The sequence below is a fragment of the Gorilla gorilla genome, chromosome 6 (assembly GCF_029281585.2).
Source record: "Gorilla gorilla gorilla isolate KB3781 chromosome 6, NHGRI_mGorGor1-v2.1_pri, whole genome shotgun sequence".
Taxonomy (NCBI): Eukaryota; Metazoa; Chordata; class Mammalia; order Primates; family Hominidae; genus Gorilla; species Gorilla gorilla.
In genome coordinates, this window is record NC_073230.2 from 60,155,176 (window position 1) to 60,181,829 (window position 26,654).

The following is a 26,654-nucleotide window of genomic DNA, read 5'->3' on the forward strand; positions in this document are numbered from 1 at the left end:
CTTTGTAAAATGTTTCCATTAATGTCGACAATAGTAGACAATTTGTCATTACTTGATTGGCGTATTTCATGGAGAATCTTTGGCAAGTTTGATTTGGGATTCTCTGACACAAGCTAGTAGCTTTCAGGAAAGTTTCAGAAATTATTGTCATATAGCTTTCAACCAAAAGTTCCAATAACTCTTCAGATTCCAGAGTCAATAACTGGTACTTTCTAATAACTTCTTGAACTTCAAATATCTGACTTCTTAATATATCATGGGATCCTGGGGAGTTGGGTCAGGAGTTTCCTACTTGTAGAAGATAAACTGGAGCATTTTCTTTTACCTAAATGCTATCCTTTTATATCTAGGCTTTTATGATAGTTACCATCTTTAAAAGCATTAGAACATTCCACAGTTCATTAATATGTTGACCATTTTTAATTTGTTTCTTGCTGAGGCTGAAAACTCTTGTTTCCATAGCATTTCAAAACCTTGGACTGCTTCAAAGTCATACTTGTTATCTGTGTTTACTATAACTCTTTTATCTCTTCTCATTTGGCTGTCCTCTGTTGTGAGTGAAATAGGTTTTGCCATATGGGCAACTTTTACTCCGGTTGGGGCTATAATTTAGAAATAAATTGAAATCTGTTAAGGTTTATCTGCCCAAGAATTTTCCATTTTAATCTTAAGATATGACCTGTCAACAAGCATGATTAAATCTGGAATTTTTAATAGTTTTTTGAGATAGTCAATTCTCAGTTAGAGAAAAGAGTCATAGATTTCCTTTCTTAGGGTAAAAGAAGAAGAGTATCACAATTTGAAGTGTTGTCACAATGATAGAAATGAACTGAGAATAAAGTAATTCAATTCCTTAAGAGCTAAGCCTGAATACAGAAAAACGTGAACAAGGATCGCACAGCCTAAGGCACCAGAGTCAAAGACACTTTAAGTCAGTAGAGGTCTTCACTTATTTGGGTCTGGCTGCATAAACCTGGTGAGCAAGATTCCCTCTAGACCTAAAGAAAGGCTGAAGTAAGAATCTAGTCTACCAATATTCCTTTGAAAAAAGTCAGAACACCAAAATTTGGCCCGGATCGCTCATGTACAAACAGGTGTAAAGATTTATGATAATTAGAAACGTCCAGAGTGGGGAGACACTGAAGATTTTATTTATTTATGTATTTATTTATTTATTTATTTATTTTAATTTTTGAGATGGAGTCTCGCTCTGTCACTCAGGCTGGAGTGCAGTGGTGCAATCTTGTCTCACTGCAACCTCCGCCTCCCGGGTTCACGCAATTCTCCTGCCTCAGCTTCCTGAGTAGCTGGGATTACAGGCATGTGCCACCACGCCCAGATACATTTTGTATTTTTAGTAGGGATGGGGTTTCACCATGCTGGTCAGGCTGGTCTTGAACTCCTGATCTCGTGATCTGCCTGCCTCAGCCTCCCAAAGTGCTGGGATTACAGGTGTGAGCCACCACACCTGGCCTGAAGATTTGATTTTAAGTCACCAAATACTCTCCATATTTAGGCTCTGGGGGGAAGTTAAATCACCAGAAATTTGCAATGCCATTCATATGTGGTGATTATAAAGAAATTGGGTACCTGCTGGCTACAGTAGACAGCAAAATCTAGAAATTCTCTAAATTGTCTCTTGATCAGCATTCAAGAAAAATTTTGAGTGGCTTATAATCTCTCAGGATGGAGGTATTTAATTCTTTGGAATTAATCATGGCCCATCTAATATATTTTTCCCCAAAAAATGTAAATTTTCCTTTGAAATGGTATTAAAACATGAGTAGATAGGAAGAATCAATCTCAGTGGTCACTTTATTTTTGGAATATGACATTTCACCCATGTATAACTTAAAGGTAGAGTCACAGATAAATTTAAATTTAAAGTCTTGGTAGTCCTGGTTAGTAATATTTGCCTCAGTGAGCCTCTGAGGCATCACTGTTCAGGTAAAGTGTTGAATTTTGTAGAAAAAGTCAAGTCCTGATTCTCTTGATCTAGAGCAACTGAAGAAAGCAGTAAAAAGATCTATAACAATAAAATATTCAGCCTTTGGTAGCACTGAAGTTGAAACCATAAATTTTTTCCCCTACAGAACATCTCAAATTTCATGGAGATCTTAAATTGTCATTTAAATGGCAAAAATGCCATTGGTGGAGCATTTCTTTTGGAGACTCCATCTGCATAGTAAACCCCGAGCTATGAAGAGAGCAGGCATGGGGCCACAGGAGCAAAGGTTCCCAGAGATGGTTCAGTGGTGACAGTCATGGGCTCTGAATGTAACATGGTGCAAGACTGGTGTAGCACTCTTAGTAATAAGAATTAAGGGTAAAATATGAAATTGAATTTTGTTTCCTACTCAGAGGATAATAAACCTTCATTAATCATTACCTGCTTCATTTTTTTTCTCTTTTTGTTTTTTAGCAGTATAGGACAATTGTTTTGCTAATGTTCTTTTTTTATTTAGTTACAGTATTCACAGAATCAAGCATTTCTCTCCTCAGGTACTGAATGACTTGGGTTGGAGCATCTAGTTGCTATCTTTGTAAGGCCATTAGTATATTGAGAAGTTTTTTGTTGTTATTTGGTTGTTTTATGGCCTTTGTTGTAAAATCCTATGAAAGAGTTCTGTGAAGAGACTGGCAACAGGGCTGTTTTATATTTCTGTATATGTTTACATATTAAATACCCAATTTCTGACTTAAGGTCTTTCAATAAAAGCAAGAAAGAGCCGGGGTCACATTTGCTTCAGGATCTATTATTTATTTATTCCTTCCTTATTTCTCTCTCTCTCTCTTTCTTGCCTAGTAGTATCTAAAATCATCTCTGGTAGCCAGAGATTATATGTGATTATATATGTCAGCCCAGAGTGAGACCAGGGCTGAAAAACTCCCTGAGGGACTTGGCCTGTTATAAAGGGATTTAAATATAAGGACCAATTAAGCGTTAGGGATTCCCAGCTGTGTTGAAAGGAGGAACTGGATTGGAAAAAAGGTAGAGGTAGAGGAAAAGTGATACACATAAGACTGAGGAGGATGGATAGTAGGCTAAAGACCACTAATTTCAACTTGTCATTTGGCCTAATCCAAAAAAAAAAATTTAAAATATTTAACATCTTTATTTTATTTCAATAATTTTATAAGAAAGTGATTTTGATGTCTGAATTTCATTTGGGAGTTTCCTCATTTCAATAAAAATAATGCAGATTAATGAATGTAATTTTATTCCCATTCTGTCCTAAGAGACCTCTCCTCTGAACAATTTTATTTTTATCAAAAGTTTTCCTGAGTAGCACTGTGATATTTAAAATTTTCTTGGCCAGGCACTATGGCTCATGTCTGTAATCTCAGCACTTTGGGAGGCTGAGGTGGACAGATCACCTGAGTTCAGGAGTTTGAGACCAACCTGGGCGACATATGTCTCTACAAAAAAATACAAAAATTAGCTGTGCATGGTGGTGCACTCCTGTAGTCCCAGCTACTCAGGAGGCTAAGGTGGGAGGATCACTTGAGCCTAGGAGGTGGAGGTTGCAATGAGCCATGACTGTGTCACTTCACTCCAGCCTGGGCAGCAGAATGAGACCCTGTCTCAAAAAAAAAAAAAAAAAAAGAAAAAAAGAAAAAAAGAAAAGAAAGAAAAAAAAAGAGAAAATTCTTGGTGTATCAAAGTTCTTTGAAAAGATAGTAACCTAAATTCAAATTATGGTATAAATTCATGTAAGAGACAGGGATTCAGCCCAAAGGAGTTATGGGTTTAGGTTTAGACTAAGAAAACCTGTAATAATGTTGTTAACAGTTTGAGGAAAACATTGTTGGTGTATCTTGGTTTCAGACCCCCATCTATCATCTGCTTCCACCAATCACAGAAGCAACACACTGATTTTCAGTAGATGGAAACTCAGCGAGGTGGTAGGACTCGGGACTGGGAGCTCACAGACAACACACAGTGCCTTCATAAGGTGTTGGTAACTGACCCAATCAAAGTTAGTCGAAAGGACATCAACTAGGGAGGAACTTTATGCACACCTCAGGCTCTCAGCCAATTACAGAAACAGAAATATTGGGAACAATGTCCACCTCTTCCCCAAGGACACACACCTACAAACTGACAGCAGAAAATGATTAGGATAGACATGAGCAATTTTCCCTGGGGTGGGGCTGGGATGTCTCACAGCTTGCTTCCTCAGGTCCACAGGCCATAATATGAAAACATCACTATTGTAAAACCTAGGACTGGTGCTTGAGGTATTTTTCAGACCTTGCACTCTGACAGACCAGCTTTTGCCACCTGGACTGGTCACTCATGTCGAGAAATAGGCTCAACTGGTCTTGTGACCTCTTACCCAGGAAATGACTCAGTGCAAGAGGCCAGCTTTAAGCTCCTGAGGTTTCATCCCCAACTCAACCAATCAGCATTTTCCACTCCGTAGCCTCTTGCCTACCAAAAAGTCCTTGAAAAACTCTAGCCTCTGAGCGCTCTGAGGCTGATTTGAGTAATATCCTTCCATCTACTGCTTGGCTAGCCCTGTGCTAATTAACCCTTTCTCTACTGCAATACCGCTATCTCAGTGAACCAGTTTTATCTGTGAAACAGGCAAGACGTACCCACTGGGCCATTACACATATGTGAATAAGTAATGAAAAAGAAATGCATTAACTCCCAGCCACTTTCTAGTGAACCTATTCCTACTAAACATTGAGAGAAATTAAAATATTTCACCTCAAAATACATTTCTTTGACATATTTTGACATAGCTGCCACTTGGGCAGCAGGCAGAAATGGCCCTGCAAAGCTGTCTTTTGAGGGGAAAATTTGCATCTGTAGGGAATCTGCATTAATGCAGCCAGGTCTCCCCCTTTTTATAATTTTCCTGGATCTAGGAGAGATTCAGTCTGACACCTTTAAAAGTCCAAAATGAAACATTTATCCTCTATTCCGTCTAAGGAAGGCTTCATCTACATTACAAGGCCCCCTTTGCTAGCCAAGCCTCTTCTCCCTTCTCCCGTGACCTGTTTTACCAGAATCTAAGCCCCTTTTTTTGTGACCTCAAAATGGTTTGTAAGATTATGTAACTCACTGGGAAGTTGGGTCTTAATTCTGAAGGCTCCTGTATATACACATTAAGTAAATTTGTATGCCTTTTCTCCTGGTAATCAATCTGTTTCATGTCAGTGATTTGTAGTGAAACTTTAGGGGACCAAGAGCCTATGACTTTCACCACATCAAGACAAATTGTCTCAATTCCCAATTTTTTAGTCTATGGAGAGGAAGTTTTGCTTAGCCTGTACGTATCAATGATAAGATCGTTCAATTGTATTAATATAACCTAGGTATTAGCTAAGGTCACCCTGTTCTTTGCAATTTAAATCAAATTGGTTCTATTACCCAGTTCCTTTGTGCTTTCTATGTTTCGTGGTCATTTCTGACTCTCCTCCATTCCTGTTTCAGCTGACCTCTTAATCTCACTCTTGCTTTATTTCAGTTGGCTGTCAATTCTCTTTACTTTATTATACAGAGAAATTTAGCTCTTCACTTTGTACTTGTATTGTGTCTGCTTTGTATATCAAAAGACTCTTTAAAGTTTCTGCTAAAACAAAGGCTATGGGTTCTGGGCCTCACTTTTGAGCAGCAAAGAAGGAATGTCAGTAGCTTTGAAATATAAAACTTTCATACTGTTTCCTCATTTTGAAGTCTCTGTAAGTGGAAGAAAACCCTGTTCTGCTGAAAGTTTCAAGATGTATAGAACTACGCTACCACCAGTATCCCCAAAATCTTAGAAAAGGAAAGCTGCACCAGTCAGTTTTTCTTTTAGAAATAATATTTTTGCACATGCAGAAATGATCAGTCAATACATGAGTAATGCTTACTAATCAGCATTTACACGCAAATGTAGCAAGATTTTCACCTGAGTTAGTAACAGCACACAGAGTTGGAAATAATATATGTTTGGGTACATCTGATAAACTATTTTTGCAACCCTCTTGCAAAAAGGGCATGTGACCTAGTACTAATAAGCTGGAGGGAACTTAGCAAGGCCTCTTTGTACAGATTCTTCTTGACTTTTGAATATACAGTGAGATCCCTGGGGAACGAGTGTCTTAAGATCTACTTCCAGATAAGCTAGGTCAGAGAATTCTTTTCATGGCCTTAAAGGAGAAAGCTGAGAGAAAGTCGAGAATTACCTTCTGGTTCTATGGTTTTCTCAATTTCCTCAGCTTAGAATACTCAGTTTGCCCAGGTGCCATATTTCGGAATATTTTTTTCTGAACCCTAAGAAAGATGAGTAAGCTCTAGAAATCTACTATACAGCATTGCACCTATAGTAAACAATAATGTACTGTACACTTAAAAATATGTTAAGAGGATAGGCTTCATGTTAAGTGTTCCTGTCATACACACACTGAAAAAAACTTTAGTGTCCATTAAAAGGCAGGTATTGTACAGTTACTACCACCCTAATGCCAACCTCTGTGAGTAATTAGGAAATACTAAAAGAGACTTCCTAATTTTCTACTCTTTCTTCGTTTTTCTGTCTAGTATACAGTTTTATTTTTTAACATAATATATTAAGCATAGTACTGTAAACCAGAAATGTTTTTTTTAAAAATCAGAATCTACTTTTAAAGAGTTTATTCAAGCAAAAAGCTGAGAATGTCCATTTGGGACACATGGACTACTGAGAAAGGGGTTCCGTGCTCTGAAGCTAAAAGTTACATTCTTGCTTGTAGGCAGAAAAAACAAATGTTACAGAATTTCAATATTTTCTATGCAAGGATGGTTTGAGAGTTAACAGCAAATTAATTAGTTACAGTTTGTTTCCTTTTCCCCATGGCTTCCTCTCCTCTCCTCTCCTTTGCTTCCCTTTCCTTTTCCTTTTCCCTTTCCTTTTTTTTTTTTTTTGAGATGGAATCTTGCTCTATTGCCCAAGCTGCAATGTAGTGGCATGATCTTGGCTCAGTGTAACCTCTGCCTCCTGGGTTCAAATGATTCTCCTGCCTCAGCCTCCTGAGCAGCTGGGATTACAAGCACCAGTCATCACGCCCAGGTAATTTTTGTATTTTTATTTTTAGTAGAGATGGGGTTTCACCATTTTGGCCAGGCTGGTCTCAAACTCCTGACCTCAAGTGATCCACCTACTTCGGCCTCCCAAAGTTCTGGGATTACAGGCATGAGCCAGCATGCCAGGCCTTCTTTCCTTTTTCCTTCCCTTTTCCTTTTCCTTTCCTTTCCATTTTCCCTTTGCTTCCCCTTCCCTTTCCCTTCCCTTTCCCCTTCCCCCTTTCCTTTCCCCTTCCCTTTTCCTTTCCCCCTTCCCTTCCCCTTTCCCTTCTCCCTTCCCTTTCCTTCCCCTTCCCTTCCCCTTTCCCTTCTCCTTTCCCTTCTCCCTTCCCTTTCCTTCCCCTTCCCTTCCCCTTTCCCTTCTCCTTCCTCTTCCCTTCCCCTTTCCCTTCTCCCTTCCCTTCCCTTCCCCTTTCCCTTCCCTTCCCCTTCCCCTTTCCCTTTCCCTTCCCTTCCCTTCCCTTCCCTTCCCCCTTCCCTTCCTCCTTCGCTTCCCTTCCCTTCTCTTCCTTTTTCCTTTCCATTTCTCTTTTACTTTCCTTTTCCTTTTCTTTCTTTTATTTTCCTTTCCTCTTCTTCTTTTTTTTTTTTCACATCAGATGGGTAATGTGCCAACATTGAGGGAGGCGCATCTCACACAAGTGCATGAAAACTCAGTCATCCTGCTTATGAACTACAAAAGGTTCATTTTCTTTTCTTTGCAGGTGATTTCTATTTTCTTTTCAACTTAAAAAGGTGTATCAATAGTCCATCTTAAGACAATATGGTAGCCATGAAGTCTGTGTAAGAAAGGTAAGAGAGAAGTTCATCTATAATGACGATCAGCAGTGACGTGAAAAGGGGTCTTCCCTGGCATCCTTGAGTCCTTTACAACATTTAGAAAACAGTGCAGATAAGGAAGAAGACTAACTTATAATCAGAGAAAAAAGGTTACAGCTGCCTAAGGTATAGCTGCCTGCCACCTCACACAGAACCCATACTTATATTCCTTTAAGGCTGAAAATAATGAGTTCTAATAGCTTAGATTTTTTTTCTTTTTTTTGAGATGGAGTCTCACTCTGTTCCCCAGGTTAGAGTGCAGTGGTGCAATCTCAGCTCACTGCAACCTCTGCCTCCCATGTTCAAGGAGCTCTCCTGCCTCAGCCTCCCGAGGAGCTGGGACTATAGGGGCATGACACCACACCCAGGGAATTTTTGTATTTTTAGTAGAGATGGGATTTTGCCATGTTGGCCAGGCTGGTCTCGAACTCCTGACCTCAGGTGATCCAATTGCCTCAGCCTCCCACAGTGCTGGAATTACAGGCATAAGCCACTGCACCCGGCTACAGCTTAGATTTTGAATAACTTATTTCCACAGTGTTTTGGACATATTTTTTGAACACCACCCCACATTTAAAAGAAACTCATGACATTGTATAAAACAATTAGAACCATAATATTGTTTTGCAGAATGAGAATTGATATTCATTGAAATAACTTAATATTATGACCATGTAGTAAGTAACTCCAGACCTGAAATTAAACACTTTGGGATAGGAAGACAGAGAGCAATGTGACTAATTATATGTTGAATAAATCATATTTAGGATAGAAAGTGTAACTCTATTTTTTTCTAAAAAGGTATAATCTTTAAGCAAGATTTTATGCCCCAATACACCCCAAAATTCTCATGAAAAATAAACTTAGGTGTTTTTATTCTCCAGATTACAAAATTCATACTGAATAAATCAATCTTTTAGAAATCTTGCACAAAATAGAAAAATAAGAATAATAATGAAATAATAGAATTGCTAATATTCAGAAAGAATTTAGTCTTTTTAAGAGACTGGGGGGTAGTGTTAGACACTATCCTAAGTTTTATGTATATTAACTCACTATTCACAACACTTCCGTTAGTGAGGCGCTATTATCTTGCTTTCATGAAGGTGGAAACTGAGGCACAGGAGGCAGGTGGTGTGGCTTCCAAGTCAGAGCTCCTGAACTCAAAATCCTATGGCCCTTCTACACAGACCTTCATGAATGTGTTTAAAATTAGAGTACAATTGTCATCCAATGAAAGACTTGTTTTCTCAGAGGACAAAATGTAAGAGGTAGAATGAGAGAGTGATGATTTGTTAAGGGGGTTGCTGATATTCTTATCCTGTACGTTTTAGGGAAGGAAAACACCACCAGTTACCCAGTGAGTTACTTTATTTTGCATTGAGTTTCTAGTCAAGCCTTTGTGGCTGTTCACTGACAGGGGCTTTCAGGCTCAAGTCATTTTGATACTTTCTTCTTCTTGCATGATAAGCACACTTTTATTACTAAGATAGAAACTAATGACAGTTTTTCTCTCCTGGAAATCTTTCAATGAATTTACTTCATCTGAAATTTCAAATATTTGAATTATGTTTTTTAAGCTGACATAGTCTCTCATATATAAAAACAAAACAAATAGAAAGTAAAACTATGATCTCAATTTCATTATGATTTTGGCATGAATTTGGTTTGCAATAGTTGTATTCCTTTTAAGTGAAAATTATGGCATCAAATAAAAATCATGTCTTGCCTTTCTGGACATAAATAAATTAAAAGTGAGCTAAAACTGCTGAAATATCCATTAAAAATGAGAGGTACTTCTTTTCTTGAGAAAATCAAAGCATTATTTTTTTTCTTTCAACTAGGTAATAAAGACAGTCAAATGAATTTATTTTAAAAAGCTGAAAAAAAGCTTATTTTCAATATGAAACATTTTTTGTTAAAAATAATAAGTGATTTAAGTCAATTTTGCTATTAGTATTCAAGGTCAAAAATATTAGCAGAACTGCAAAGAAGGAAGATTTAACTTACCTGTCAAAAATATAAATTTTACCATGGGAAGTTGCTTATTATGAATTAGTTTGAAATGTTGAGACATTAAACATATGTTTAGTGGTGCTTAACATCAAAAACTTACAGGCAATCTGTTCATGTGAATTGTCTGTTCAAGACTTTGGGGTGATTAGACATGCTTAATGAGCAATGAATTTCAGGGAGCTTATGTTAAGCATTAAAGGTGCCCTGGTCAAGAGGTCTAATTGACGAGACATGGAAACATTTGGTCAGAAGTTCAATACAGAGATGGATTCATTTTCAACGCAGTTTGATCTCTTCAGTTCTTCTCTTCCATCTGGGGGATTCTGGAGAATGTGTCTATGTATCTCTGCACTAAAAAAAGTCTGTTGTGGCCACGTTGAAAGGCAAATTGACTAGGAGAGTTAATTAATTTCTATGTACAAAATGACAGGCATTAAAAGAAACTAGTTCCTTTTTCTCCATTGAAAACTCTCAACTTAGCTCTCATTGACAATAGCTTTATGTAAAGCATATTATTTTGGATCTTCCACAATGCATTTTGAACATAAAAATTAAATTCAAATGGAGGTATGTACAAAAAAAATCAACTCGAGTTTTAATTCTGCCATTTAGTAGCTGAATCATATTGTGTAAATTGCCTAACTTTTAAAACAATGCAAAACTCATCTATAAATTGATGATTCCATAATCTGTGAGGATCATTCCAACCTTAGAATTCTATAATCTGTTTGCTCTCTGTGAGACTCTAGACAATTTAACTTCTATGAGTTTGTTTTTCCAAGATTGAAAGCCGTGTGTGTCCAGATCTAGTCAGGACAGCAGAACTGGCATTATAGATTATTCACAGGAGACGTTGAGTGCAGGGCATAGAGACGCAGGCATTGAAAGGCTGAACACTCAACAAGGGGACTGCACAGCTGAGGCTTGGACCTTTAAGGAGACCCATTTTGCATCAAGTACTCAGAAGGTCAAAAAACAGGCATAGGAATCTGCCACTGAGGTATCCTTGCCAGGAACTAAGACACAGGAAAGAAGTGCCTTCTTCCCTTCTCCCAGCTCTGAGTCTCCCTCTCAGGTCTCCCATAGGCAGCAAGAAGTCAGTTGGCAGGGGGTGTGGGAAGTGGAGCTTGCGGCATCCAAACCCAGCCTCACAGAATACACCAGGGTGGGTTCAATGCTGAGAAAAACTGAACCAACAATCACATGAGGGGAGGACATGTCTTTTCTTCAATTAGTCCACCTGATGATTAATCCTCCGAACCCTGGGCCCTTGATGATGATGCTGCTGACTGGCTGAGTCTGAAAAGAGAGTCAGCAAAGGGAGATAGGGGTGGGGCAGTTTTATAGGATTTGTGTAGGTAGTGGAAAATTACAGTCAAGGGGTTGTTCTCTGGCGGGCGGGACGGGGTCACAAGGTGCTTGGTGGGGAGCTTCTGAGACTCATTGTCCACGAGAAGGAATTTCATGAGATAATGTCATCAGTTTAGTTAGCTCTTCTTGTTGAATTGATCCCTTTAGCATTATGTAATGGCTTTCTTTGTCTCTTTTGATCTTTGTTGGTTTAAAGTCTGTTTTATCAGAGACTAGGATTGCAACCCCTGCTTTTTTGTTTGTTTGTTTTCCATTTGCTTGGTAGATCTTCCTCCATCCCTTTATTTTGAGCCTATGTGTGTCTCTGCACATGAGATGGGTCTCCTGAATGCAGCACACTATGGATCTTGACTCAATCCAATTTGGCAGTCGGTGTCTTTTAATTGGGGCATGTAGCCCATTTACATTTAAGGTTAATATTGTTATGTGTGAATTTGATCCTGTCATTATGATGTTAGCTGGTTATCTTGCTTGTTAGTTGGTGCAGTTTCTTCCTGCATCGATGGCCTTTACAATTTGGCATGTTTTTGCCCTGGCTGGTACTGGTTGTTCCTTTCCATGTTTAGTGCTTCCTTCAGGAGCTCTTGTAAGGCAGGCCTGATGATGATGAAATCTCTCAGCATTTGCTTGTCTAAAGAATTTTATTTCTCCTTCACTTATGAAGATTAGTTTGGCTGGATATGAAATTCCAGGTTGAAAATTTTTTCTTTAAGAATGTTGAATATTGGCCCCACTCTCTTCTGGTTTGTAGAGTTTCTGCTGAGAGATCCACTGTATGAGGTGTATCCAGCTGTATGAGGTGTCAGTTGGCCCCTACTGGGAGGTTTCTCCCAGTTAGGTGACTCAGGGGTGAGGGACCCACTTGAGGAGGCAGTCTTTCCATTCTCAGATCTCAAACTCTGTGCTGGGAGAACCACTGCTCCCTTCAAAGCTGTCAGACAGGGAGGTTTAAGTCTGCAGAAGTTTCTGCTGCCTTTTGTTCAGCTATTCCCTGCCCCCAGAGGTGGAGTCTACAGAGGCAGGCAGGCCTCCTTTAGCAGCGGTGGGCTCCACCCAGTTCAAGCTTCCTGGCTGCTTTGTTTACCTAGTCAAGCCTCAGCAATGGTAGGCGCCCCTACCCCAGCCTCACTGCCCCCTTGCAGTTTGATCTTGGACTGCTGTGCTAGCAGTGAGCAAGGCTCTGTGGGCGTAGGACCTGCTGAGCCACGTGTAGGATATAATCTCCTGGTGTGCCCTTTACTAAGACCATTGGAAAAGTGCAGTATTAGGGCGGTAGGGTCCTGATTTTCCAGGTACCCTCTGTCACGGCTTCCCTTGGCTAGGAAAGGGAATTCCCCCACCCCTTGTGCTTCCCGGGTGAGGGGAAGCCCCACCTGCTTTGGCTCACACTCTGTGGGCTGCACCCACTGTCTAACCAGTCACAATGAGATGAACCTGGTACCTCAGTTGGAAATGCAGACAATACAGGAGCACCCAGATTCATAAAGCAAGTCCTTAGAGACCTATGAAGAGACTTAGACTCCCACACAATAATAACGGGAGACTTTAACACCTCACTGTCAACATTAGACAGATCAATGAGACAGAAAGTTAACAAGGATATCCAGGACTTGAACTCAGCTCTGCACCAAGCAGATCTAATAGACATCTACAGAACTCTCCACCACAAATCAACAGAATATACATTCTTCTCAGCACCACATCACACTTATTCCAAAATTGACCACATAGTTGGAAGTAAAGCATTCCTCAGCCAATGTAAAAGAACAGAAATCTTAACCAACTGTCTCTCCGAGCACAGTGCAATCAAATTAGAACTCAGGATGAAGGAACTCACTCAAAACTGCACAACTGGCTGGGCGCAGTGGCTCATGCCTGTAATTCCAGCACTTTGGGAGGCCGAGGAGGGCGGATCAAGAGGTCAGGAGACGGAGACCATCCTGGCTAACGTGGTGAAACCCTGTCTCTACTAAAAATACAAAAAAAAAAAAAAAAAAAAATTAGCTGGGCGTAGTGGTGGGCGCCTGTAGTCCCAGCTACTCCAGAGGCTGAGGCAGAATGTCATAAGCCCAGGAGGCAGAGCTTGCAGTGAGCTGAGATTGCGCCACTGCACTCCAGCCTGGGTGACAGAGAGAGACCCCGTCTCAAAAAAAAAAAAAAAAAAAAAAAAAGAAAAAGAAAAAAGCCACATAACTACATGGAAACTGAACAACCTGCTCCTGAATGACTACTGGGTAAATAATGAAATGAAGGCATAAATAAAGATGTCCTTTGAAACCAATGAGAACAAAGAGACAACATACCAGAATCTCTGGGACACATTTAAAGCAATGTGTAGAGGGAAATTTATAGCACTAAATGCCCACAGACATTTCTCTGCAAGAGAAAGCAGGAAAGATCTAAAATTGACACCCTAACATCACATTTAAAAGAACTAGAGAAGCAAGAGCAAACACATTCATAAGCTAGCAGAAGGCAAGAAATAACTAAGATCAGAGCAGAACTGAAGGAGTTAAAGACAGAAAAAACCCTTCAAAAAAATCAATGAATCCAGGAGCTGGTTTCTTTGAAAAGATCAATAAAATAGATAGACTGCTAGCAAGACTAATAAAGAATAAAAGAGAAAAGAATCAAATAGACACAATAAAAAATGATAAAGGGGATATCACCACCAATCCCACAGAAATGCAAACTACCATCAGAGAATACTAAAAACTCCTCTATGCAAATAAACTAGAAAATCTAAAAGAAATAGATAAATTCCTGGACACATACACACTCCCAAGACTAAGCCAGGAAGAAGTTGAATCCCCTGAATAGGCATATAACAGGCTCTGAAATTGAGGCAATAATTAATAGCTTACCAACCAAAGAGTCCAGGACCAGATGGACTCACAGCTGAATTCTACCAGAGGTACAAAGAGGAGCTGGTACCATTCCTTCTGAAGCTATTCCAATCAATAGAAAAAGAGGGAATGCTCCCTAACTCGTTTTATAAGGCCAGCATCATCCTGATACCAAAGCCTGGCAGAGACACAACAAAAAAAGAGAATTTTAGACCAATAGCCATGATGAACATCCGTGCAAAAATCCTCAGTAAAATACTGGCAAACCGAATCCAGCAGCACCTCAAAAAGCTTATCCACCATGATCAAGTTGGCTTCATCCCTGGGATGCAAGGCTGGTTCAACATACACAAATCAATAAATGTAATCCAGCATATAAACAGAACCAAAAACAAAAACCACAGGATTATCTCAATAGATGCAGAAAAGGCCTTTGACAAAATTCAATAGCCCTTCATGCTAAAAACTCTCAGTAAGCTAGGTATTGATGGGACATATCTCAAAATAATAAGAGCTATTTGTGACAAACCCACAGCCAATATCATACTGAATGGGCAAAAACTGGAAGCATTCCCTTTGAAAACTGGCACAAGACAGGGGTGCCCTCTCTCACTACTACTATTCAACATAGTGTTGGAAGTTCTGGCCAGGGCAATCAGGCAGGAGAAAGAAATAAAGGGTATTCTATTAGGAAAAGATGAAGTCAAATTGTCCCTGTTTGCGGATGACATGATTGTATGTTTAGAAAACCCCATCGTCTCAGCCCAAAATCTCCTTAAACTGATAAGCAACTTCAGCAAAGTCTCAGTATACAAAATCAATGTGCAAAAATAACAAGCATTCCTATACACCAATAACAGACAAACAGAGAGCCAAATCGTGAGTGAACTCCTATTCACAATTGCTTGAAAGAGAATAAAATACCTAGGAATTCAACTTACGAGGGACGTGAAGGACCTCTTCAAGGAGAACTACAAACCACTGCTCAATGACATAAAAGAGGATACAAACAATGGAAGAACATTCCATGCTCATGGGTAGGAAGAATCAATATCGTGAAAATGGCCATACTGCCCAAGGTAATTTATAGATTCAATGCCATCCTCATCAAGCTACCAATGACTTTCTTCAAAGAATTGGAAAAAACTACTTTAAAGTTCATATGGAACCAAAAAAGAGCCCACATTGCCAAGTCAATCCTAAGCCAAAAGAACAAAGCTGGAGGCATCACACTACCTGACTTCAAACTATACTACAAGGATACAGTAATCAAAAAGCATGGTACTGGTACCAAAACAGAGATATAGACCAATTTAACAGAACAGAGCCCTAAGAAATAATACCACACATCTACAACTGTCTGATCTTTGACAAACCTGACGAAAACAAGAAATGGGGAAAGGATTCCCTATTTAATAAATGGTGCTGGGAAAACTGGCTAGCCATATGTAGAAAGCTGAAACTGGATCCCTTCCTTACCCTTTATACAAAAATTAATTCAAGATGGATTAAAGACTTAAATGTTAGACCTAAAACCATGAAAACCCTAGAAGAAAACCTAGGCATTACCATTCAGGACGTAGGCATGGGCAAGGACTTCATGACTAAAACACCAAAAGCAATGGCAACAGAAGCCAAAATTGACAAATAGGATCTAATTAAACTAAAGATCTTCTGCACAGCAGAAGAAACTACCATCAGAGTGAACAGGCAGCCTACAGAATGGGAGAAAATTTTTGCAATCTACCCATCTGACCAAGGGCTAATATCCAGAATCTACAAAGAACTTAAACAAATTTACAAGAAAAAAAATCAAACAATCCCATCAAAAAGTGGGCAAAGTATATGAACAGCCACTTCTCAAAAGAAGACATTTATGCAGCCAACAGACACATGAAAAAATGCTCATCATCATTGGCCATCAGAGAAACGCAAATCAAAACCACAATGAAATACCTTCTCACACCAATTAGAATGATGATCATTAAAAAGTCAGGAAACAACAGATGCTGGAGAGGATGTGGAGAAATAGGAAAACTTTTATGCTGTTGATGGGAGTGTAAACTAGTTCAACCATTGTGGAAGACAATGTGGCAATTCCTCAAAGATCTAGAACTAGAAATACCATTTGACCCAGAGATCCCATTACTGTGGTATATACCCAAAGGAGTATAAATCATGCTACTGTAAAGACACATGCACAAGTATGTTTATTGTGGCACTATTCACAATAGCAAAGACTTGGAACCAACCCAAATGTCCAACAATGATAGACTGGATTAAGAAAATGTGTCACATATACAACATGGAATACTATGCAGCCATGAAAAAGGATGAGTTCATGTCCTTTGTAGGGACATGGATGAAACCGGAAACCATCATTCTGAGCAAACTATTGCAAGGACAGAAAACCAAACACTGCATGTTCTCACTCTTAGGTGGGAATTGAACAATGAGAACACTTGGACACAGGGTGGGGAACATCACACACCGGGGCCTGTCATGGGGTGGGGTGAGGGGGGAGGGATAGCATTAGGAGAAATACCTAATGTAAATGATGAGTTAGTGGGTGCAGCACACCAACATGGCACATGTATACATATGTAACAAACCTGCACATCATGCACATGTATCCTAGAACGTAAAGTAAAATAAATAAATAAATAAATAAATGCCATCAGTTCAGGCAGGAACTGGCCATTTTCACTTCTTTTGTGATTCTTCAGTTGCTTCAGGCCATCTGGATGAACACATGCAGGCTTGGGCTCACAGGCCTGACATTCCTGTGTTCTTATATTAATAAGAAAAATAAAACAAAATAGTGGTGAAGTGTTGGGGCAGTGAAAATGTTTGGGGGTGGTATGGAGAGATAATGGGTGATGTTTCTCAGGGCTGCTTCAAGCAGGATTAGGGGTGGCATGGGAACCTAGAGTTGGAGAGATTAAACTGAAGAAAAGTTTCGGGGTAGGGGGTGACACTGTGGGGTTGTTAGAAGGAGCATTTGTCATATAGAATGACTGGTGATGGCCTGGATGCAGTTTTGTATGAATTGAGAAAATAAACAGAAGACACAAGGTCTGAATAAGAGAAAAAGAAAACAGGTATTAAAGGACTAAGAATTGAGAGGACCTAGGACATCCAATTAGAGTGTCCAAGGGGGTTCAGTGTAATTATTTGCTTGGTTGGTGAGTTTTTGGGCTCTATCCTTGAGTTTTTTTATGTTGTCCTATACCAGGCCAGATTGATTTAGGTGAAAACAACATTCTTCATTTAGAAATATGCAAAGTCCTCCTTTTTCAGCAGTGAGTAATTCGAGGCCTATTCCTGTCTTTTTATATTAATAATAAGAAAAACAAAACAAAATAGTAGTGAAGTGTTGGTGTCATGAGGGGAACAGGAAACTGGTCCCATTTGCAAATTGAATTTTGGGAGTAAGGAAAACTAGTGTGCATCTGCCTGTCCAATTAGCAGGTAGACACAAGTAGGTAGAGGAGCCACAGAGGAAGAAGAGACCTTGTGCAAGGCAAAACTGGAAATGAAAAGTGAAAAGATGAGAAGGAGTACTAAAAGATGTGTCCTGCACCCAGACTCCTAGGGATCCAGCTAGGGTGTCTTCATATGGCTGGGAATCTGGAGTAGGCAAGAGAAGATCGGCACCCTGGTAAATTTCCTGTCTAGCCTGCTGGAGGACTGGAAGATAGTCGCCCACAGGGCAGGCGTCTGGAACAAGGTTGGGGCTGAGCAAGAAAGTGCGTCTATATAAAGGTTGAAATAGACTGTAACCTGTAGCATCTTGAGGGCAGGCTGTAATTCTGAGAAGGGCAATAGATAAAAGTACTGTCCTGTCCTTTTTAAGTTGGAGGCTGAGCTTGGTGAGGTGTGTCTTTAAAAGACCATTCGTCTGTTCTACCTTTCCTGAAGATTGAGGACAGTAAGGGGTATGAAGGTTCTACTGAATACCAAGAGCCTGAGAAACTGCTTGGGTGATTTGACTAATAAAGGGTGGTCCATTATTGGTCTGTATAGAGGTGAGAAGGCCAAACTGAGGAATTATGTCTGACAGAAGGGAAGAAATGACTGCAGTGGCCTTCTCAGACCCTATGGGAAAGGCCTCTACCCATCCAGTGAAAGTGTCTACCCGGACCAAGAGGTATATTAATTTCCTGACTTGGGGCATGTGAGCAAAGTCAATTTGCCAGTCCTGGGCAGGGGCAAATCCCAAAGCTTCATGTGTAGGGAAAGGAGGGGGCCTGAGAAATCCCTGAGGAGTAGAAGAATAGCAGATGGAACACTGAGAAGTGATTTTTTGAGGATAGATTTTCACGATGGAAAGGAAATTAGAGGTTTTAAGAGGTGGGCTAGCAGCTTGTAACCTAAATGAACAAGGTTATGAAAATTCAATGGAATAGAATGGGCCTGTGAGGCTGGAAGGAGATTTTTTTTTTTTTTTTTTTGGTGTAAGAACCATCTGCCTTGAGTGGGGAGGAACTGATAGGTGGAAACTTCAGTGGAAGAGTAAATAGAAGTGACTGATGAGAAGGAGAAAAACTGGCCATGAGGACAGAAGTAGGAATACTGGCTGCTTTTTTAGATGTCTTATCAGCATAATTGTTGCCTTGAGGAATGGGGCCTGGGGCCCTTTGATGGCCTTTGCAGTGAATGACTCCAGCTTTTTTTTTTTTTTTTTGGAAGTAAAGCGGACTTGAGAAGAGTTTCTATTAAAGAGGCATTAATGATGGAGGACCTTTGCATGGTGAGGAAACCTATTTCAGCCTATATAACAACATGGTGGTGTGGGATGTGGAAGGCGTATTTAGAGTCAGTATAAATATTGACACACAGTCCTTTTGCAAGAGTGAGGGCTTGAGTTAAGGCAGTGAGTTTGGCTTGATGAGAGGTAGTGGAGTGGGGCAGAGCAGTAGCCTCAATGATTGATTGATGTGGAAGATACTATAGCATAGCGTGCCTTTGCTAGTGAGTGGCGATTAGGCCTGGTGGAACTGCCATCAGTAAACCAAGTATGATCAGGGTGAGGAACAGGAAAAAGGAAATATGGGGAAATGGAGTGAATGTGTGGTGGATCAGAGAGATACAGTTATGGAGGTCAGGTGTGGTATCAGGAATAATGTGGGGGCCAGCCTAAAACAGTAAGGTCAAGTTGTTTGGACAGAAAGGCTACAGGGCATGGTCCCAGCTCTTGTGTAAAGATTCCAACTGCACAGCCCTGCACTTTGGTGTGTGTAATGAAAAAGGGTTGGGATGAGTTAGGGAGAGCTAGTGTGGGAGCAGCTTTTAGAGCTGTTTTTAAGGAAAGGAAAGAGGAGTGGGGAAAGGATTTAGGATCTATGGGGTCAGCTAAGTTTCCTTTTGTGAGTTTATATAATGGTTTAGTCAGGATGGTAAAACCAGGTATCTAAAGGCAAAAGTATCCAACCATGCACAGGAAGGAAAGGAGTTGTTGCTTTGTAGAAGGGGTTGGGGTTTGAGAGATCAGCCAGACATGATCGGCAGGGAGAACACGTGTGTTTTCATGAAGAATTATGCCAAGGTAGGTAATGGATGGGGAAGAAATTTGAGCTTTGGAGGTGGGTACCCGATATCCTTTGGAGAATAAATGTTGAAGGAGCAGGAGATATCTTGTTGGGAAGATTTGTAGGAGGGCTATAAAGTAGAAGGTCATCAAAATATTCAATAAGGTGAGAAGCAGATGGATGGAAAGAAAGTAAATCATGAGAAAGGGCTTGACTGAAGTAATGGGGGCTGTCCATGAAGCCTTGCAGCAGTGCAGCCTAGGTAAGTTGCTGACACTGATGGGTGTCAGAGTCAGTCCAAGTGAAAGTGAAGAGAGGCTGGGATGAAGGGTGCAAAGGAATAGTAAAGAAAGCATCTTTGAGATCTAGAACAGAATAATGGGTTGTGGAGGGAGGTATTGAGGATAGGAAAGTATGTGGGTTTGGCACCATGGGGTGGATAGGCAAAACAACTTTACTGATAAGGTGCAGATCCTGAAATAACCTGTAAGACTTGTCTGGTTTTTGGACAGGTAAAATAGGGGAATTGTAAGGAGAGTTTATAGGCTTTAGAAGCCCATGTTGTAGCAGGTGAGTGATAATGGGCTTTAACCTTTTTTAAAGCCTGCTGTGGGATGGAATATTGGCATTGATTGGGGTAAGGGTGATTAGGTTTTAATGGGATGATAAGGGGTGCATGATCAGTTGCCAAGGTAGGAGTAGAGGTGTCTTATGCTTGTGGATTAAGGTGGGGAGACACAAGGGGAGGACACAAAGGAGGCTTTGAACTGGGGAAAAGGGCAGCAATGAGGTGTGGCTGTAGCCTGTAGCCCAGGAATAGTCAGGGAAGTAGATAATTTAGTTAAAATGTCTCAACCTAATAAGGGAGCTGGGCAGGTGGGGATAACTAAAAAGGAGTGCATAAAATAATGTTTTCCAAGTTGGCACCAGAGTTGGGGAGTTTTAAGAGGTTTAGAAGCCTGGCCGTCAATACCCACAACAGTTCTGGAGGCAAGGGAAACAGGTCCTTGAAGAAAAGGTAATATGGAGTGGATAGCCCCTGTATCAATTAAGAAGGGGATGGACTTACCCTCCACTGTAAGAGTTACTCAAAGCATCTGTGATGGTCCAGGAGGCTTTTGAGGCAATCGGGCAGTGTCAGTCTTCAGCCGCTAAGCCGAAAAGATCTGGGAAGGAAGGAGTCAGTCAGTGAGCCTTGGGCCAGAGTTCCAGGGGCTCTGGGAGTGGCTACTGGGTGAGTTGGACGGTCAGATTTCCAGTGGGGTCCCGCACAGATGGGACATGGCTTAGGAGGAATCCCAGGCTGTGGGCATTCCTTGGCCCAGTGGCCAGATTTCCAGCACTTGAAGCAAGATCCTGGGGGAGGAGGTCCTGAAGGAATGCCTGGCCACGGCAGTTCAGGTGTTTTGAAGTTCTTGTGTGCTGGAGATGTGGCTGGGGTTTGTCTCACAGTGGAGGCAAGTAATTGCAACTCTCCTCTATCACTGTACACCTTGAAGGTGAGGTTAATTAAGTCCTGTTGTGGGGTTTGAGGGCTGGAATCTAATTTTTGGAGCTTTCTGTAATGTCCGGAGCAGATTGGGTAATAAAATGTATATTGAGAATAAGACTGCCTTCTGCACCCTCTGGGTCTAGGGCAGTAAAGCGTCTAAGGGTTGTTGCCAAACAGGCTATGAACTGGGCAGGGTTTTTATATTTGATGAAAAAGAGCCTAAACACTAACTGATTTGGGAGAGGTTGGATTAAGGAAAAGGAGCATTAACTATGCCTTCAGCTCCAGCCACCTCTTTAAAAGGAAATTGTTGGGCAGGTGGGGGAGGGCTAGTCACTGAATGAAACTGTAAGCCGGACCAGGTGTGAGGAGGGGAGGTGATAAAAGGATTGTAGGGTGGGGGAGTGGAGGCTGAGGAAGAATTGGGACCTGGCTGGGCCTGGTGAGGAGCAGCCTGGGGAGGAGGGGAGAGGTCAGATGGGTCTGTAGAAAAGGAGGATTCAAAGGACTGAGAGTTTGGGGTAGATACTGAAGGAATAGACAGGAGAGAAATAAGAAAGATTTGGGATGAGTCACACTGGGAGCAGAGACTAGAGAGGGACTGATATGTAAAACAATGCCTGGATGTCAGGCACCTCAGACCATTTGCCCATTTTATGGCAAGCATTATCTAGGTCTTGTAGGATGGAGAAATCGAAAGTGCCATTTTCTGGTTATTTGGAACCATTGTTGAGTTTGTATTGGGGTGAAGCAGTGTTGCGAAGAAAGTAAGGCATTTAGGTTTTAGATCAGGTGTGAGTTGAAGAGGTTTTAAGCTCTTGAGAACACAGGCTAAGGGAGAAGAAGGAGGAATGGAGGGTTGAAGTTTGCCCATAGTGAAGGAGGCAAGCCCAAAGAAAAGAGAGGGTAGAGACACAGAATGGGGGGTGATACTTGCCCCCCAGGGGGTTGGTGCTTGCCATCAAGGCAGGTGTCCCCGCAGTGATCAGACACCTCTGAAATGTGAGTGAATAATCAGGCAGGTGTCCCTGCAGTGATTAAACACCAAGGGAAGACTGTCTTCCCAAGTCCGTGACCAGCACCGGAGTTTTGGGTTCATGGATAAAACATATCTCCTCTGTCTCTACCAGCAAAGGAAAGGAACTGAAATTAAGAGAAGAGAGAAATTGAAGGGTGGCAGCAGAATTGAAAGGATAAAGAGGTTGAGGGATAGTGAGAGAGGTTGAGAAGAGAGTAAAAAGAGGCCACTTAACTAATTTAAAATTGGTGAAATGTTCCTTGGGCTGGTTGGTATGAGGACCCAAGGTTGTAGGTGAATCTTTCTCATGGAGCAAAGAGGAGGAGGACAGCAGATTGATCTCACAAGGGAGGTTCCCCCATCCGAGTCACAGCACCAAATATCATGTATGTCTGTATGAAGAGACCACCAACAGGCTTTGTGTGAGCAATAAAGCTTTTTAATCACCTGGGTGCAGGTGGGCTGAGTCCCAAAAGAGTCAGTGAAGGCAGATAAGGATGGGGCAGTTTTACAGGATTTGTGTATGTAGTGGAAAATACAGTCAAAGGGGTGGTTCTCTGGCAGGCAGGGGTGAGGGTCACAAGGTGCTTGGTGGGGAGCTTCTGAGATTCATTGTCCAGGAGAAGGAATTTCACAAGAAAATGTAATCAGTTAATGCAGAAACTGGCCATTTTCACTTCTTTTGTGATTCTTCAGTTGCTTCAGGCCATCTGGATGTATACGTGCAGGCTTGGGCTCAGAGGCCTGACAATGATGATAATAATTATTATTTTTGAGATGGAGTCTTGCTCTGTTGCCCAGGCTGGAGTGCAGTGGTGCAGTCTTGGCTGACTAAAACCTCCACCCTCCTGGCTTCAAGTGATTCTCCTGTCTCAGCCTCCTGAGTAGCTGGGATTACAGGCACACACCACCACACCCAGCTAATTTTTGTATTTTTAGTAGAGATGGGGTTTCACTATGTTGGCCAAGCTGGTCTTGAACTCCTGACCTCAGGTGATCAGCCCACCTTGGCCTCCCAAAATGGTGGGATTACAGGTGTGAGCCATGGCACCCGGGCCCTTGATTATTTAATGTCTTGTGTGAAAATGGTGAATCTAATGTGTCCAATTAAATAACGAGAGGAACAAAGAACTCTGCCATAAACTGGTCTATAAATGTCATATACAGCAACATTTTATAGCTAGCATGACTTTTTCTGTTAATATAAACCCCAGTAAATCAAAAACATATAAGAATTAATTTATTTTCCACTAAAAAAAGAAAAAAATACTAGACAGGATGATGTAAATGATGTAAAACAGATGCATTTGGTTCTGTAGGAGGATGTTTTTGTCCCTATAACATATAGGGGAGTGTAGTTGATGAAGAAAAATAATGAATTCTAATAAAAAAAGTTTTTTTAAATAATGAAGTACAGTCATTAATAATGAACTAAACGGGTGTCTCATGACATAAAACCTATGGCCCATGGATTAATCAGAAAAAACAAAGTTTTTATTCCTAGTGCTGGAGTCAATGAATGGCCATGTGGGCTAGAGCACGGATTGCAGTCCTCCAGGTTAACTCTGCAGCAGAGAGCTCTTGGGCTACTGGTTTCTTTTTTCTTTTCTTTTCTTTTCTTTTTTCTTTTCTTTCCTTTCCTTTTCTCTTTTCTTTTCTTTCTTTTCTTTTCTTCCTTTCTCTCCCTTCCTTCCTTCCCTCCCTCCCTTTCTTTCCTTCCTTCCTTCCTTCCTTTTTTGACAAAAGGCCTTTTATTCTATGACACTGTCCAAATGTCGACTTACTAGTTTTTTCTTCATTTATTAGATTACAAACATTGCATTACTTTTGTTCAAACAGCATTTTTTGTATTAAAAAAATCTTCTGCAGAAATGAAATATAAGAAAAAATAGAAGGAGAGTGACTCACAGTGCAGGTGAAATCATCCTGCCTTGTGAGCTCAGCCTCCCCTTTCCCCAGGCAGCCCTGGAAACACTCCACAGTGCCTCTAGGGCTGTGAGCAGGGCAGCACCAGAGCCACTGTCCTGCAGAGCGGTCCTTACATTATGGATGACAGTCTGTTGGGACGATCGCTGGTTAAGTATGTAACAGCACCTGAGATAGTTAAAAATACGAATCTGCAGTGAGACCAACTTGAAGGTTATTAACATTGCCTTTATTAAATTATTTCTGGAGATCAGTTTGCACTTTGGTGACCAAAAGATCACTCAATCCTTCTACCCTCAGATATGCAGGGCTAAGCAACATTAGCTAGCTGCCCACTTATGCTTATTCAAGATGAATGGTCTAATGAGAGGGTCTTGTTGATTATTTAGTTACAACTGCAATATTGCATACCATTTTCTTTTGATTTTAACTTGTTTCTTAGATATTAAAATTAAATAAATATTTAAAAGTACAATATTGCAGTTGAGGTCAATTGTGCTTATGGTGTCAGTGGAAGTGTGGATAGCAGTGGTTACATACTGGGTGCTTTCTTACATTAGCGAATATGGGTCATTCCTCATGGGACCTCCAGCTCTAGGTTTTGCCATACGTGTTTATTCTCTCAACCAGAGGTAGAGATTGTCCAAATTTGAATTTCAACCAGGGTCATCCTGGGATGAACAAATGTCTGAGCACTTCTGGAGGAGGCGCAAGCTCGCCAAGGGTCTGTCTGCATGCACAAAGACTTACTTTTAAAGAACCCTTCTGAAGGGAACTAAAAGTCAGGCAAGTGCATTTGACCTATAAAATCAAAGGGAAAGGCTGCTCTCAGGCCAGCACTGTCTCAGCAGATGGACCTCCTGCCAAGACCCTTGTGAACATTTACCTGGGTTTGAGGGAAAGAGGCTTTGAGAGAAATTTCAGGCCACTTTTCACAAAAATCATTGTGAGATGTTATATTACAAGAAGGCATTGTGTGAAGGCCAGTGGAATACAATTGACATTAAAGTCAGAGAATGGACTCTCCTCCACTTCTCCAGCAAATCCTCAATAGTTTTGCTGCATCAATGTCCTGTGGACATTAGTAGCTTGACACATTATAGTCAATTTTGAGAACAGCAACGTACCAGTACCCCATGGCAGTGTACACAGTAAGGGCTTCAGCAGGCACTTTGGTGAGGCAGCTGCATTGCGGGGGACGGTGCTCTTCAGAGGGACATGGGCAAGAAACAGTCAGGCTGGCCAAAAAAGAGATGCCCTTTACATTGTGTGTTCACCTCACATGCTGGCACACGCTACAGTTTCCTGACAATAGTGTGTGGGACAGGAATGGCTTACTTAGGGTTGTGGTCGTCCCACAAAACAATCAAGGGACATGTTGTCCACGCCATCAGAGTTTCCCTGCTATCACCCAGGCAGGCACAGCATGGGGAACTGTGGCACACGCATGTCCACAATATTTACACATCTGCCCAGACACGTTCCTCACCTCATGCTGCTGGTCCTGCCAGGCCCTGCTACTCCTCAGTGCACTCTCTCCGGCACACAAGCATAGGACTTGTCACAAACCCATTACCCAAAATGTTTTTTTGTTTTGTTTTGAGACGGAGTCTCACCCAGTCACCCAGGATGGAGTGCAATGGTGTGAATCTTTCCTCACTGCAACCTCTGCCTCCTAGGTTCAAGTGATTCTCCTGCCTCTGCCGCAGCCTCCCGAGTAGCAGGTGTGCACCTCCACGCCCAGCTAATTTTTGTATTTTTAGTAGAGATGGGGTTTCACCATGTTGGCCAGGCTGGGCTCGAACTCCTGACCGCGTGATCCACCCGCCTCAGCCTCTCAAAGTGCTGGGATCACAGGCATGAGCCACCATGCCCAGCCCTAAAATGTTTTTATAATTTAACGTGGAATGAAGCCTACTGCTTCAGGATTAATCTTATTTAGCATGTCTTCTTCTCTTTGTTTTTTGATTGCTTGTTTGTTTTTGTTTTTGTTTGACCATGTCTCACATTGTTGCCCAGGCTACAGTGCAGTTGTGCAATCACAGCTCACTGCAACCTCCTTCCCCTAGGTTCGAAGCATTCTCCTACCTCAGCCTCCCAAGTAGCTGGGACTACAAGTGCCCACCACCACACCTGCCAAATTTTTGTATTTTTAGTAAAGATGGTATTTCGCCATGTTGGCCAGGCTGGTCTCGAACTCCTGCCCTCAGGTGATCCACCCACCTTGGCCTCCCAAAGTTTTGGGATTACAGGTGTGAGCCACCGTGCCCAGCCTAAGTTTGTTTTTGAAAAATTAAACTCACAACACTGTGGGGCAGGTCATAAGAAAACTGATGCCCAGAGAGCTGAAGATGGGATCCTGCCACAGTCCTCCATCCTCAGGGCATCACATCACCCTTGCTAATAACATGATGCTGAGGACTTACCCACGGCAAGTTCTCACTGAAAATAAGTTACTTTATTATTATTATCTTATACTGTGGTAAAATCCATATACAATTTATCATCTTAAACGTATTAAGTGCACAATTCAGTGATATTATGTCCATAATACTGTGCAACCATCACCACCCCCATC

At 41.3% G+C, this 26,654-nt stretch overlaps 1 pseudogene; it reads right to left on the minus strand.

Moving 5' to 3' along the window:
• Positions 1–7,650: 7,650 nt before the first annotated feature.
• On the minus strand, positions 7,651–7,742 carry LOC115935515 (uncharacterized; annotated as a pseudogene).
• Positions 7,743–26,654: the final 18,912 nt, after the last annotated feature.